The sequence below is a fragment of the Anomaloglossus baeobatrachus genome, chromosome 4, assembly GCF_048569485.1.
Source record: "Anomaloglossus baeobatrachus isolate aAnoBae1 chromosome 4, aAnoBae1.hap1, whole genome shotgun sequence".
Classification (NCBI taxonomy): Eukaryota; Metazoa; Chordata; class Amphibia; order Anura; family Aromobatidae; genus Anomaloglossus; species Anomaloglossus baeobatrachus.
This window is the reverse complement of record NC_134356.1, coordinates 20,336,400-20,351,018: the sequence shown is the minus strand read 5'-3', so window position 1 is coordinate 20,351,018 and position 14,619 is coordinate 20,336,400. Positions and strand designations below refer to the sequence as shown.

At 43.6% G+C, this 14,619-nt stretch overlaps 1 protein-coding gene across 1 annotated transcript in view; it reads left to right on the top strand.

The window, feature by feature from the left end:
* LARGE1 (LARGE xylosyl- and glucuronyltransferase 1) overlaps positions 1-14,619 on the top strand; it is a 491,216-nt gene that overhangs the window by 276,290 nt on the left and 200,307 nt on the right. The gene's annotated exons all lie outside the window — the stretch shown is intronic.

The following is a 14,619-nucleotide window of genomic DNA, read 5'->3' as shown; positions in this document are numbered from 1 at the left end:
TTTTGAAATTAAATTTAATTAATTTAATACATTTAACGTAAAGTAGTTTGAATATTTATTCATTTTATTTTAATAATTTGTTTTATTAATTAAAAAAATATTTATTTTTGTTTTAATTTAAAAAAAAATAAATTAATTAAACTTACTTTGAGTATTTTTAAATGTTATTTATTTAATTTATTTATTTGATTTAATTAAATTATTATTATTTTTAAAAAATAATTAATTTAACTCACTTTTAATATTTATTAAATTTAAATATTTATTTAATTTAAATACATATTTGATTTCATTATTTTTTTAAATAAAAAATAACTGAAATTATATATATATATATATATATATATATATATATTTTTTTTTTGTGCAAAAGTAGTAAAGCTATTAAACATAATAATCAAAAAAAATATTTAATTTTGGCTTTGCCATGCTGACCCTCAGAATAAAGGTATGTTTTTATATGACTTTTAATAATCTAATATATTATTTTTACCTCTTTGTTAATGGCATTCAACATGAAAAATAATTAAATTGCTATTTTTTTCATTCTCTCCCGAGAAAAGTTAATTGAAGTTAATAGAAAAGTTTTATGTAACCAATAAATTACAATTTATTGCACAAGAGCCAAAAAAAAGCTGTGTGCCTAAGGGGTTAATATTAGGCTTAGTTCCTGTTTAATTATGAAACGGCGGTCCACTTAGTGGTCTTCCGTGAGTAAAGACAATCACCAGGTGAGGCGACCGGGGCAGTGGTAAATACATGGGTGCCCATTAATGGCACTTTACCTGGAGCTCGCGAGCCGTGCCAGCGTGCAGCACTAAAGCCTTCCATTAAATGTGTTTTAGAGCGCATTAACGAACAAAAGGTGTTTTCTTCCTCCTTGGAGCTTATTATTATGCAATTATTTTTCTACAAAGGACATGGCTACAGAAGGAAAAGCTGTATTCTTCTCATTATTAGCCATAAGTCATGTTGTGCTGCGGTGATGGCAAGGAGTTCCTCCAGCAGCTCATCCAGGTGCACAAGAACCAATAGGAAAGGCCAAAAAGATGACAAGGCCTCCTACAGAAGCTCCTGAACCTCAGTTTAGAGACCCTGCCACTAGTGTTTTCTAGCGTGATAGAGAGGTCTTTGGGAACCCTTAGGTTGTCTTCTACAGCTGGCCCTTTGGTAGCTGCGCCCCTGACAAAAAGGTCTTCTCCCACTACCAGAGAAGTAAGCACATTGGCGAGAATGTCTTGAAGGAGGTCCTCTGTGATATGGGAACCTTACCCTGAGCCCATAAACATCTTAGAGCCCATCTTTGCATCTTTTTTTCTAGGTTTGATCATTTTGGGTTAGTTGACCCACAGAAGAGTAAAATTGTTTACCCTTTCAATTTGTGGCCACCTGAAGAATTTTATCTTCTTGGGGCAATTGAGTTGCTAATAGTCTAAACCTCATATGTGTGTTCATTCAATTAAAGAGGTAAGCCGGCATCTCACCGATTCTTCAACCCTCACGTGGTCTTAACTTGACACAGGAATTGCACGTTAAGCCAATCATTGGCTGCAGCAGTCACCCTCCTGGATCCTCTATGGTCTTCTCGTCTCAGGTCCTCCGATCTGCTCCTTTCAGGTCTTCCAATCTGCTCCTCTCTGATCTTCTGATTTGTTTCTGTCAGGTCCTCTGATCTGCTCCCTTCTGGTCCTCCGATCTGCTCATCTCAGGTCCTTCAATTTGCTCCTCTCTTTGTTCCACTAATGTGCTCCTATTAGGTCCTCTGATCTTCTCCTCTCTGGTTCTACATTCTTCTCCTCTCTAGTCTTCTGACCTGTTCTTCTCTAGTTCTTTGATCTGCTCCTCTCTGGTACTGTGATTTGCTTCTCTCTGGTCCTTTTATCTGCTCATCTCTGAGCCGCCAATATGCTCCTTTGTGTTCCTCCTCATATCAGCTCCTTTCTGGTCCTCTGATCTGCCCCTTTCTTGTCCTCTGATCTCCTGTCTAGTCCTCTGATCTGCTCCTGTGAACTGCTCCTCTCTTGTCTTTTGATTTGCTGCTCTCTGATCAGTTGATCTGTTCTTCTCTTATTCTCTGATCTGCTACTCTCTGGTCCTTTGCTCTGTTCCTCTCTGGTCCTTTGATCTGATCATCTTTGGTCCTTTGAACTGTCTTTCTCTGGTCCTCTAATCTTCTACTCTCTAGTCTAGTCTTTTGATTTGCTCATCTGTGGTCCTTTGATATGCCTCTGTCTAGTCCTCTCATCTGCTCCTCTCTTGTCCTCTGACCTGCTCCTATCTGGTCCTCTCTGGTCTTCAGATCTGCTCCTGTCTGCTCCTCTCTGGTCTTCAGATCTGCTCCTGTCTGCTCCTCTCTGGTCTTCAGATCTGCTCCTGTCTGCTTCTCTCTGGTCCACCAATCTGCTCCTGTCTGCTCGTCTCTGGTATTCAGATCTGCTCCTGTCTGCTCCTCTCTGGTCTTCTGATCAGCTCCTGTTTGCTCCTCTCTGGTCCTCCGATCTGTTCCTTTCAGCTCCTGACTGGTCTTCTCTTTTCTATTGCCACCTCTTTCCATTTTTCTTTAGGCCCCACACATATTCGACTCTTGGCTCTTTTTTTTGTTAATAATGTGCATCGTACTTCATGTGATCACATGTGACATGACAAACATCAAGACATGGAGCCACGCACATCAAGACATGGGGTCAAGTGAAGAATGGAAGTGTCTAAAGCCACAGTATTATTATTATTATTATTTATTTATAGAGCACCATTGATTCCATGGTGCTGTACATGACAAGGAGGTTACATACAGAACACATATACAAGTTACAATAGACAGACTAGCACAGAGGGAAGAGGGCCCTACCCTTGCGGGCTTACATTCTATAGGATTATGGGGAGGAGACAATAGGTGGGGTGTAGGTCAGGCGGCAGCTCCGCACAGTGGTCGGGCGGCAGCTCCGCACGGTGGTCGGGCGGCAGCTCCGCACGGTGGTCGGGCGGCAGCTCGTTCAATGTAGATTGTAGGCATTTCTGAACAGGTGGGTTTTCAGGTTCCGTTTGAAGTTTGCAAGGGTAGGGGATAGTCTGACGTGTTGAGGCAGCGAGTTCCAGGAGACTGGGGATGCTCAGGAGAAGTCTTGGAGTCGGTTGCGTGAGGAGCAAATGAGAGAGAAGGAGAGAAGGAGATCTTGGGAGGACCGGAGGTGACGTGTTGGAGTGTAGTGGGAGAGTAGTTCGGAGATGTACGGAGGGGAAAGATTATGCACAGCTTTGTAGGTCAGTGTAAGTAGTTTGAATTGGATACGGTGGAAGATTGGGAGCCAGTGGAGGGACTTGCAGAGAGGAGAAGTGGGGTGGTATTGAGGAGAGAGGTGGATCAGTTGGGCAGCAGAGTTAAGGATGGACTGGAGAGGGGCGAGCGTGTTGGCAGGGGGGCCACAGAGGAGGATGTTGCAGTAGTCGAGGCGGGAGATTATGAGGGCATGCGCTAGCATTTTAGTAGATTGCAAATTGAGGAAAGGACGGATTCTGGAAATATTTTTGAGTTGAAGACGGCAGGAGGTGGTGAGGGATTGGATGTGTGGTATGAAGGATAAGGCAGAGTCAAAGGTCACTCCGAGGCAGCGAACTTTGGGTACTGGCGAGAGCATGGTGTTATTTATTGTAATAGATAGATCAGGTGGAGTGTGTAGGTGAGACGGAGGAAAGATGATTAGTTCAGTTTTAGCCACATTGAGCTTTAGGAAGCGAGAGGAGAAGAAGGAGGATATAGCAGATAGACATTTCGGGATTTTGGACAGCAGAAATGTGGCATCTGGGCCAGAGAGGTAGATCTGGGTGTCGTCGGCATATAGGTGGTACTGGAAGCCATGGGAGTTTATGAGTTGTCCCAGGCCAAATGTGTAGATAGAAAAAAGTAAGGGTCCAGGGACAGAGCCTTGAGGGACGCCAACAGAGAGATGGCGGGATGAAGAGGTTGTGTGGGAGTGGGAGACACTGAAAGTGCGATTTGAGAGGTATGAAGAGATCCAAGAGAGGGCAAGATCTCTGACACCAAGAGAAGAGAGGGTCTGTAATAAGAGGGAGTGGTCAACGGTATCGAAGGCTGAGGACAGGTCTAGAAGTAGGAGTATAGAGAAGTGCTTGTTCGCTTTGGCAGTAAGCAAGTCATTCGTAATTTTAGTCAGGGCAGTTTCGGTAGAATGATGTGGACGGAAGCCGGACTGTAGGTTGTCGAAGAGAGAGTTAGAGGAGAGGTGGGAGGAAAGTTCAGCATGGACATGCTGTTCTAGGAGTTTTGAGGCAAGTGGGAGTAGTGATATGGGGCGATAGCTGGTAGTAGAGGTTGGGTCGAGGGAAGGTTTCTTTAGGATGGGTGTGACAGTTGCATGTTTAAAGGCAGAGGGGAAGGTTCCAGTCGTTAAAGATAGGTTGAAGAGATGGGTTAAGGCTGGAATAAGGATGGTGGTGAGGTTGGGGAGGAGGTGGCATGGCATGGGGTCAAGTGCGCAGGTGGTGAGGTGCGCTTTTGAGAGAAGACGTGCAAGCTCTCCTTCGGTGATGGTGGGGAGGAAGTTTATGGGAGAGGGGCAGTGGTCAGTTATATGAAGGGGTTGTGGTGGCTGAGCAGAGAAGACTTGCCTTATTAGGTCGATTTAGGTCGGACAGTAGAGAAGGAGACAGTGGTGTTGATCGGAGAACTTGGGCAGCAGTAGATCTATGAGGTGGACCTCAGAGAGGTGACCATGAGTGATGAGTGGTCACTACCATGCTCGTAATGAGGAGTTGGAGGCTCCACTTCCATATAATGGAAGCCAATGAGGAACTTTAGGGTTTTTCTAGAAGAAGATTCCGGAAAAAATGCAGCTTCCGGCATGTAAGGGGTTAGCGGTTTGTTTCCGCCTTTGCTGACTGTGCTTGAACATAAGAGTCTCCCCGGAGAACGCGGTTCAAATGGGCTGTAAAACTAAGACTGACAGCGCGAGGCGGCCGGATCTCTCGATAGGGTTGGGGGGGGGGAGGAAACAAGATCTGATTCGGCTCAGGAATATTCATATTCCTCCGGTCGTGCTGTTTATTGACCTTTTTGTGGGATAATGGGGTAATTCACAGTATAATGGCCGCTTGGCAGGTAAAGTGGTCGAATAGAGGAAGGGAGAGTCTCCCCCCCTCCCATAAATTAAGTGTATATGAATCCTAATCCCACCGGGCCCCTGTCCACGGCTCAGACATCTGTGTGAATGGAGCGAGCCGCGCGAGTTACTTATGCTGCGCCGCGCATTTCACTCAGGCCTCAGTGCACAGCATACAAGTCACAATGTGACACCCGCTATAGGAGAAGGCAGCGCTCCGCGGGGTCCCCCGTCACCGCGCCTCCATTATTGCCTCCATCACTTCCCCGGACAAGGCCGATCTCAGATAACTTCTCAGTACTCGAATATAAAGTCCACAAGAAAGAAACCGGTGAGATCTGTGGTCTGAAGAGCAGAAGCCGCTCAGGGACCCGGCATAATGTGCAGGTCACAGAGACTCTGCGCTCCACAGATTGTATGCCGCCCTGTCACATCCACCCGAGAGAAGGGAAAAGTGTGCGTAACTACGCTAAGAACGGATTTATACTATATCTGCCATATACTAGCGGTTATATTCTATATAGAGTATTATAGTAGTTATATTCCTGCACATAGGGGGCAGTATTATAGTAGTTATATTCTTGTACATAGGGACAGTATTATAGTAGTAATATTCTTGTACATAGGAGCAGTATTATAGTAGTTATATTCTTGTACATAGGGGCAGTATTATAGTAGTTATATTCTTGTACATAGGGGGCAGTATTATAGTAGTTATATTCTTGTTCATAGGGGGCAGTATTGTAGTAGTTACATTCTTGTACATAGGGGCAGTATTATAGTAGTTATATTCTTCTACATAGGGGCAGTATTACAGTAGTTATATTCTTGTACATAGGGGGCAGTATTATAGTAGTTATATTCTTGTACATAGGGGGCAGTATTGTAGTAGTTACATTCTTGTACATAGGGGCAGTATTATAGTAGTTATATTATTGTACATAGGGGCAGTATTATAGTAGTTATATTCTTGTACATAGGGGCAATATTATAGCAGTTATATTCTTGTACATAGGGGCAGTATTATAGTAGTTATATTCTTGTATATAGGAGCAGTATTATAGTAGTTATATTCTTGTACATAGGGGCAGTATTATAGTAGTTATATTCTTGTACATAGGGGCAGTATTATAGTAGTTATATTCTTGTATATAGGGGCAGTATTATAGTAGTTATAGTCTTGTACATAGGGGGCAGTATTATAGTAGTTATATTCTTGTGCATAGGAGCAGTATTATAGTAGTTATATTCTTGTACATAGGAGCAGTATTATAGTAGTTATATTCTTGTACATAGGGGCAGTATTATAGCAGTTATATTCTTGTACATAGGGGCAGTATTATAGCAGTTATATTTTTGGCAGTGATGTAATTATTTGTGTTATAATTGTAATTTTTTATTTGCTCATAAAATGTATTACAAATAAGCCCTCTTTTCTGGTCGTCTTTGCTCCTTGTGATTTTTCCCTCTCTTTGCTAGTTATATTCTTGTACATAGGGGCAGTATTATAGTAGTTATATTCTTGTACATAGGGGCAGTATTATAGTAGTTATATTCTTGTATATAGGGGCAGTATTATAGTAGTTATATTCTTGTACATAGGGGCAGTATTATAGTAGTTATAGTCTTGTACATAGGGAGCAGTATTATAGTAGTTATATTCTTGTACATAGGGGGCAGTATTATAGTAGTTATATTCTTGTACATAGGGGGCAGTATTATAGTAGTTATATTCTTGTACATAGGGGCAGTATTATAGTAGTTATATTCTTGTACATAGGGGCAGTATTATAGTAGTTATATTCTTATACATTGGGGCAGTATTATAGCAGTTATATTCTTCTACACAGGAGCAGTATTATAGTATTTATATTCTTTCATGTAGGACCATAGGGAGCAGTATTACAGCATACCTAGCGGTATTATAGTAGCGATGCTCAGTGATACACGCACATGTTGACATCGCATAGTTTGCGGTGCAGCTATTTCAGTGATTATCGATCGCAGTCTCCAGTATTATGCCTCTGCTGAGTATAATAGAGAAGAGTTTTCCAAAAAATGAGTTCATTAACATTGGAATTATACAGTTTTGCCTCTGTGAGGCGTGTAAGTGTAATGTAAGTGTAATGTGAGTGTGATGTGAGATTTCCGTTTATTGGTTTAGCGATATCGCCCATCAGTGGCTCCGCCGTAGGACGCGCTCGGATTACGGCTCTCCCTGGCACTGCTCAGCACCAGACTCCTCCATTTCATTCTACTTTTTGAGTCTCACGACAAGTCTTTAGTTCTTCCTGGCTGCTCGATGATAGGTTGGAGCGCGGATCTGTAGATAGAGATTAACTTCCAATTAATTCTCGTAATTAATTCCAAATCAGACTTTCTGACAATCCATGTGTGTACGTCTCCGCAAGACGAATTATCCGTCCTGCAAACAGCAGGCCTCCACCTCCTTCAGATGCTTTTATAGTCGACTTCACAGGGAAAGTCGTAACTCGAGTTCATTCATTCATAGCCGGAAAATAGAGTCTTCAAAATGGGGCCTAGATTTCCCATCAAATCTGAACTCAATGGGTTTCGCCATATGGTCTTCAAGAGGACAATGTAGGTGTCACAATTCACCTTTGGTTCTGCTCCTTGCAGGGCCATTGGGTTTTGTCTATTGCTCGGTTGTTTGTGTTCCCCGGGTCCTTGCTGGATGGTGAGGCTTGTTTGGTGCCTCGTTTTGGTAATCGCCTTGCTTTATCTTTGGGCTGTTCCCGCCAGAACATCACCAGTGATATTTCCTACTCTTTTGTGTGTGCTTCTGGTTCCGGTGAGTTTTTTCTGATCCTCATCCTGCTACCCCGTCTCCTCCCCCTGTCTACCGCTCCGTTCGTCTTGTCTGTGCTCCCTGACTTCCTGACTCTCAGCTTGTTTTGTTCCCTCAGTCCCGATCCCCCCCCTTTTGGACTGATGTTTCCCCCTCGGCTTCTGACCCTGGCTTTGTCTCTGACTATGGTTCTGCTCCCCATCTGTATCTGACATTACCTCCTGACTGCTGACCTTAGGCTTCAGACTCCTCTCTCTGTCTACCGCTCCTTCCGTCTTGTCTGTGATCTCTGACTTCCTGACCTTCCGCTTGTCTTGTTACCTCAGTCCCGATTCCCCCCCTTTTGAACTGACGTTTACCCCTCGGCTTCTGACCCTGGCTTGGTCTCTGACTATGGTTCTGCTCCCTATCTGCATCTGACATTACCTCCTGACCACTGACCTTAGGCTTCAGACTCCTTTCCCTGTCCACCGCTCTGTCCATCTTGTCTGTGTTCCCTGACTTCCTGACTCTCCGCTTGTCTTCTTACCTCAGTCCCGATCCCCCCTTTTGTACTGACGTTTCCCCTCGGCTTCTTACCCTGGCTTGGTCTCTGACTATGGTTCTGCTCCCTATCTGCATCTGACATTACCTCCTGACCACTGACCTTAGGCTCCCACTTGACTTTAGCTCCTCTTTCTCCTTTGCACTGACGTGACCTCCCGGCTCTGACTCTGGGCATGTACGACCATTCTGTTACCTCCCCATCTACATACTGGTGACATATAGTGGGCAGACGCCGCATTACACCTAGGGGCTCTACATCTCTCCTTGTTACCTGCCCCCCTAATGGTAGCATTACAGTAGGAAACCAGTGTACAGCACCAAGACATAGACAAAGAACCCCATATAGTGTCCTGGTTGGGATCCATTGGCCTTCTTGAGAAAACAGAGGTGTGAGAAGGAGATTCATGTAGGTCAAAAGATTATGTATTTGTGCTCAATGCTACCCATGGGTCAAAAAAAGTCCCCTATTTATAGAGACGGAGTCACACGGAGATTTTCACAAACTTTGCCGACTGTCATGGCGGCAGCGGGTTCTGTTAAGATTACAGATTCTGATTCTCCACCTGATAACTCCTCTGGTGTCTATGATCTGTGCAGGCAGACTCGAGCATCAACCTCATGAGTGCTAATTTAGAGGCAGGCTACTAAGAGGTAACCTCTGCTAGTCTGCTTGTTAGTCTCTTTTGATCACCTGCTATGGGGGAGCCAATCACATCTGCTCCTTTCCTATATATGTTGGTGGATCTTTCTATCTATGCCAGCTATAGTTTCTTAGTTGGTTTGAGAAGGTGTGATGATCCAGACCATCTGGTGTGCGGTTGTGGAGTTAACACTTGTTTCCTTTTTGTTGCTACCCTCCTGCTCTTGTTTTTCCTCTGGAGTCTCTCTGTGTCTAGTCCTGCATGTGTGCAGTGTTTCAGAGATTTGGTTTTGCCTTCTGTGTCCTTATCTCTTTATAATCTCGCTCCTGTCCCATCCTTCTCTGTGGGTTATTAGCATAGTATTTCTAAGAAGTATAGAAAGGTACAGGACTTTGGCGTCCCCACCATTAGGAGTAATCTGCAGGTGAGGGATAGCCTAGGGTCCCCTAGCGCAAGGAACAGAATAGGATTCCTCTGTCCTTTGCTATCCCAAAGTAACATTGTGACAATCGGAGAAAGATTATGACAGAGTTCCAAAGGATGACTACTGGAACAATCAGATGAAGGTCCAATGGCATCTACTGCCGGAAATGGCGAGATCATTCTACATAACCGTTTGTAAGCCATTGGCCGTAGTGGAAAAAGCTTAGAGCCCGGGTGCTCATCTCAAACGTGTGAATGTGAGTGACCAGATATCGGTGAGCACTGGAAGGAAATCCAACTAGGAAAGAACCGAACACCTGGTAATAACAGAAAGCCACCAGTTGCTATATCTATAAACCACACTGATGTGAGTTTTGCAATTTTTGCAACGATCACGTACTGTATATTCCTGTAGAACGATTTATAAGCCTCCGAGCAAAGTAGTTGTGTCCAGAAACTGCTGCCAAGCAACTCTACTACTGCTCGTAAGGTAACAAACCCATAAGGCTTTGACTAATTCAGCATTCGGATGTTACATGCCACTATAGATGACCATTCAGGGTCACAAGGCTAAGGCACATCTTCTTACCTAATCATGTCTTGCAGAATGTTGATGACCATGAAAAAGAAGGAAACTTCATGTAGACTAAGGTGAAAGGGCGATGGAGACAGGACTGGGCCATCTTGTCTTCTTCTCTAGCTTGCTTCTGAAAAAAGTTAAGAACATCCAGGATGGAGACGGAAACTTCATGTAGATTAATTTGACAGGCCGATGGAGTTAGTACTGGGCCATCTTGTCTACTTCTCTAGCCTGCTTCTGAAAAAAAAAGTGAAGGACATCGAGGATGGAGATGGAAACTTCATGTAGACTAAGGTGAAAGGGTGATGGAGTTAGTACTGGGCCATCTTGTCTACTTCTCTAGCCTGCTTCTGAAAAAAAAGTGAAGGACATCGAGGATGGAGATGGAAACTTCATGTAGACTAATTTGAAAGGGCGATGGAGTTAGTACTGGGCCATCTTGTCTTTTTCTCTAGCCTGCTTCTGAAAAAAAAAGTGAAGGACATCGAGGATGGAGACGGAAACTTCATGTAGACTAAGGTGAAAGGGCGATGGAGACAGGACTGGGCCATCTTGTCTTCTTCTCTAGCCTGCTTCTGAAAAAAAAAGTGAAGAACATCGAGGATGGAGACGGAAACTTCATGTAGACTAAGGTGAAAGGGTGATGGAGACAGGACTGAGCCATCTTGTCTTCTTCTCTAGCCTGCTTCTGAAAAAAAAGTGAAGAACATCCAGGATGGAGAAGGAAACTTCATGTTGACTAAGGTGAAAGGACGATGGAGACAGAACTGGGGCATCTTGTCTTCTTCTCTAGCCTATTAACGCTCCCAAATATCTGAGATTGTTCTGGCAAAAGAAGGGAACAACATCTATGATAGAAACAGAAATTCGTGTCGACAAAGGGTAGAGTACAATGGAGACAGATTTGGCCCATCTTGTCTTCTTCTCTAGCCTTAACTCTCCCAAATATCCGAGATGCATCTGAAAAAAAAGTTTATAACCAAAACTACCATATACTGATAGGAGTAATCGTAGCAAAAAACCAAAAGAGAAAAACTCCTAAAAAATATTTTTATTCTAATCAATATTAAAATCGTAGATATAAAAAACCACTGCTCATCCAGATTTACTACAGTGATATAATATAGTGGGTGTGATAGGGTGATAGACTCGATTGGTGGGGACAGTGTTAATAGTTTCCTGTTCTCAGGGTAGGAGCAACATTAGTAGTTGCACTAACTGACTCAGATACATCAATACGTGGTTTGGGGGATGGACTATCTATCCCTCCCTTTCTCCTACCTACCAACGGAGGTGTACCATGAGTTTTTGGGTACCCCCCGCTCCACGTCGTCTCTCCCTAGTATCTCCCTTCGAACTAGTCGCTCAGACCCGGGAGACCCACCACCAAGGAAAATATGTGCAAATAGTCACAATACATAAAAATAGTTAGATATATACAGCTTAAACTAGCTGAAAAATAGTTAGATATATACAGCTTTTTCTGGATATTAGATAGATCTCAGATCAAAAAGTTAGTTCATATATATATATGGGTATAGAGTCCCAGCAGGGAATAACTCATCTGCCGGAAATCTCCCAGGTCCTACGAGACCTTCTGAAAATTAGCAATATTGAAGGCTTACTTGCTCCTTGACTTGACTTGGGAAGGTGAAAATCAAGACTTCCTCGAACTGGGCAATGATTGATGTGGAGGAGTGAGGCATATAATGGTGGGTGTCCAGGGGCAAAAATATTCAGTGGTGCTTGCGTTATTCATCCCCCTGTAAAAGACTACTTTCAAAAGTTCTAAAGTATGCCTGTTACGTGAGGGCCACACGTAGTTGATGACCTTCTAATGCCGCTTTGCCATTTTACCTTGCCTATTTACGTTGAGGCAATTTACCGAGCCCAACAATTCAATCTAGGTAGATATCGAGCTTCTCTCGGTCTCCAGATCACATAGTCTGCTCTTAGTTCACACCACGTCTCTTCAGTTGAATCTGAATATTTGCACCGTATTAACTCCGGGCCGCCATTGAAGTGGTAAACAGAAGGTTTGAGAACGGCATTAGCAAATTGAAGCCGACAAAACCCAAATAAAAGCTCACGTTTCCCGCTTACTTATTTCTGCGGCCTATACTTAAAAAGTATTAATGGCTCTGCGAGAAGTTTCTTGTGACCGGGACTTGCCTTCTCCTGTTAAATAATGAAACGCAAAATCAATAAAGCAGCAAGACATTAATAAGCCGATGGTTTCCAGGAGCCTGAGCTCAAATCTCCACTCGCTGCATCGTGACGCCAGACGAAAACACTCCGGTGTCGCTTGGCACCTACAATGCCGAAATAATCATTGCGTCAGGGTTACAGCTTGAGTGGAGGAGTCTACGGAGTGTCGACCTCTCTCGGGCAGATGGCCGTCCAGTGAACCTCGGAGGCAAAGCTCAAAGCTTCTAAATTCGAATCCAAAATTTCTCCACCATGTTCTCGTCTTGTCCTATGGCACCAGGATCAAGATACGAATACAATTTGCACCCGTCTCTACCCCCTTTAGCTACACTCCAATTTATTATACTAAGACAACAGTGAAAATATAGAAAATTTCCACCCTAAAAACCCAAGTTACGCACAATTGTCATGGTGCCATTTCTGGACCATACAAGAAACATCTCCAGATCTTCATGGGTTTTCTTCTTCTTCTTCCTTCTTCTTCTTCCTTCTTCTTCTCCTCCTTCTTCCTTCTTCTTCCTTCTTCTCCTACCTCTTCCTTCTTCTTCCTTCTTCTTGCTTCTTCTTTCTTCTCCTCCTCCTCCTTCTTCTCCTCCTTCTCTTTCTCCTCCTTCTTCTCTTTCTTCTCCTCCTTCTCTTTCTTCTCCTCCTTATCCTCCTTCTTCTTCTCCTTATCCTTCTTCTTCTCCTCCTCATCCTCCTTCTTCTCCTCCTTATCGTCATCCTTCTTCTTCTCCTTCTTCTTTCCTCTGTGAAGGAAGGAAAATGGTGATTCGCTTGGACTCAAAATATCTTCTAAAATGGTCATCACTTGTTATAGTCCCACCCCCGAGTTGTAATTCGGGGGAGGGTAAAAGGCTTGTTATCGAATTAGGAAACTATATAGAGAGGCTGACTCTGGGGTGTAGAATACTAGAAGACTATAGGAGGCTAACCTTAGAGGAGGCATTAGAGATATAGAAAGTATTAGAGGAAAGTGAGTGCAGCTCTGCAGGATGATATAGGATGTAACTCACGATCAGTACTGTATGTACACAGTGACTGCACCAGCTGAATAGTGAGTTCAGCTCTGGAGTATAATACGGGAGGTAACTCAGGATCAGTAATGTATGTACACAGTGACTGCACCAGCAAAATAGTGAGTGCAGCTCTAGAGTATAATACAGGAGGTAACTCAGGATCAGTAATGTATGTACACAGTGACTGCACCAGCAGAATAGTGAGTGCAGCTCTGGGGTATAATACAGGAGGTAACTCAGGATCAGTAATGTAATGTATGTACACAGTGACTGCACCAGCAGAATAGTGAGTGCAGCTCTGGATGAGTACGACAATTGTGGTAGTTTTTGTAGTACACCCTATTCTTTGTGTGGACAGTGAGAAGAACCCAATCACCATATTTCGTTTTTTATCCATAATTCCCGTGATACCTAATTAATGTTAGGTGATAATAAGTAATTAATTTATTTCTCAGATATCCATTTGTTGCGCGATTGATGGGGCGTTCCCGGCCGTATCACTCACCCTCCGGAGGCCTAATTAATGTCGGGTAATAGGAAAATACCTTCTGTGCCGATAAACAGCTCAGCAGCTGATGAGGAGGAAATTATCACTCAGATTGCAGGGATACAGTCATCTCGGGGGGACGGCGGCCCCCGTAGTATTGCCTCTGCTCTTCTGAGTCTCATTAATGTGGATTTATAGGAGGCAATCAATATATTACAATAATATGGCTACAATTACAGGTCCATCATTGTCAGCTCCCTTGGGGGGGGAGCAGCTGGTCGCCTCTCGCCTCCTTGGTTTATGAAGGAGGTAGATCAGACTCCCTTGTTTTATACTTCAAGTTTCCTTTAAGGAATTCTCTACTTTCGACAGTTTCATGTTGTGAAGTGTTGTCTGGTGATGAGCCGGTCACAAAGAGTTGTCACCTGCAAGGAATCCTTACTGTAAGTAGTACATTTCCCTACAGCGCCTCCGCAGGAGATATTGAGTATTACCACAGCTGCCTGTGGGCTATAGGGCAGGTGAGGTTCTCCAAAGAAAGGCGCTCTTTGTAGCTCATCTTCCTTCTAAACTTTGATTACCTCTTTTAATCCAAAACTCTTCCAAAATGGATTTTCTAAACTAAAGGTACTTTCAAGGGACCTAAATACGGTCACAATGACTCTGGGATAGCGAGGAATCGGGGCTCCTAAGCTGTTCCCCAAGCTAGGGGGCCCTATGCTATCTCTAATCTCAGGGATACTTCTGATGGTGGAGAGGCCTGAGTCTCCTTCCTGGCCATGCTCCTGA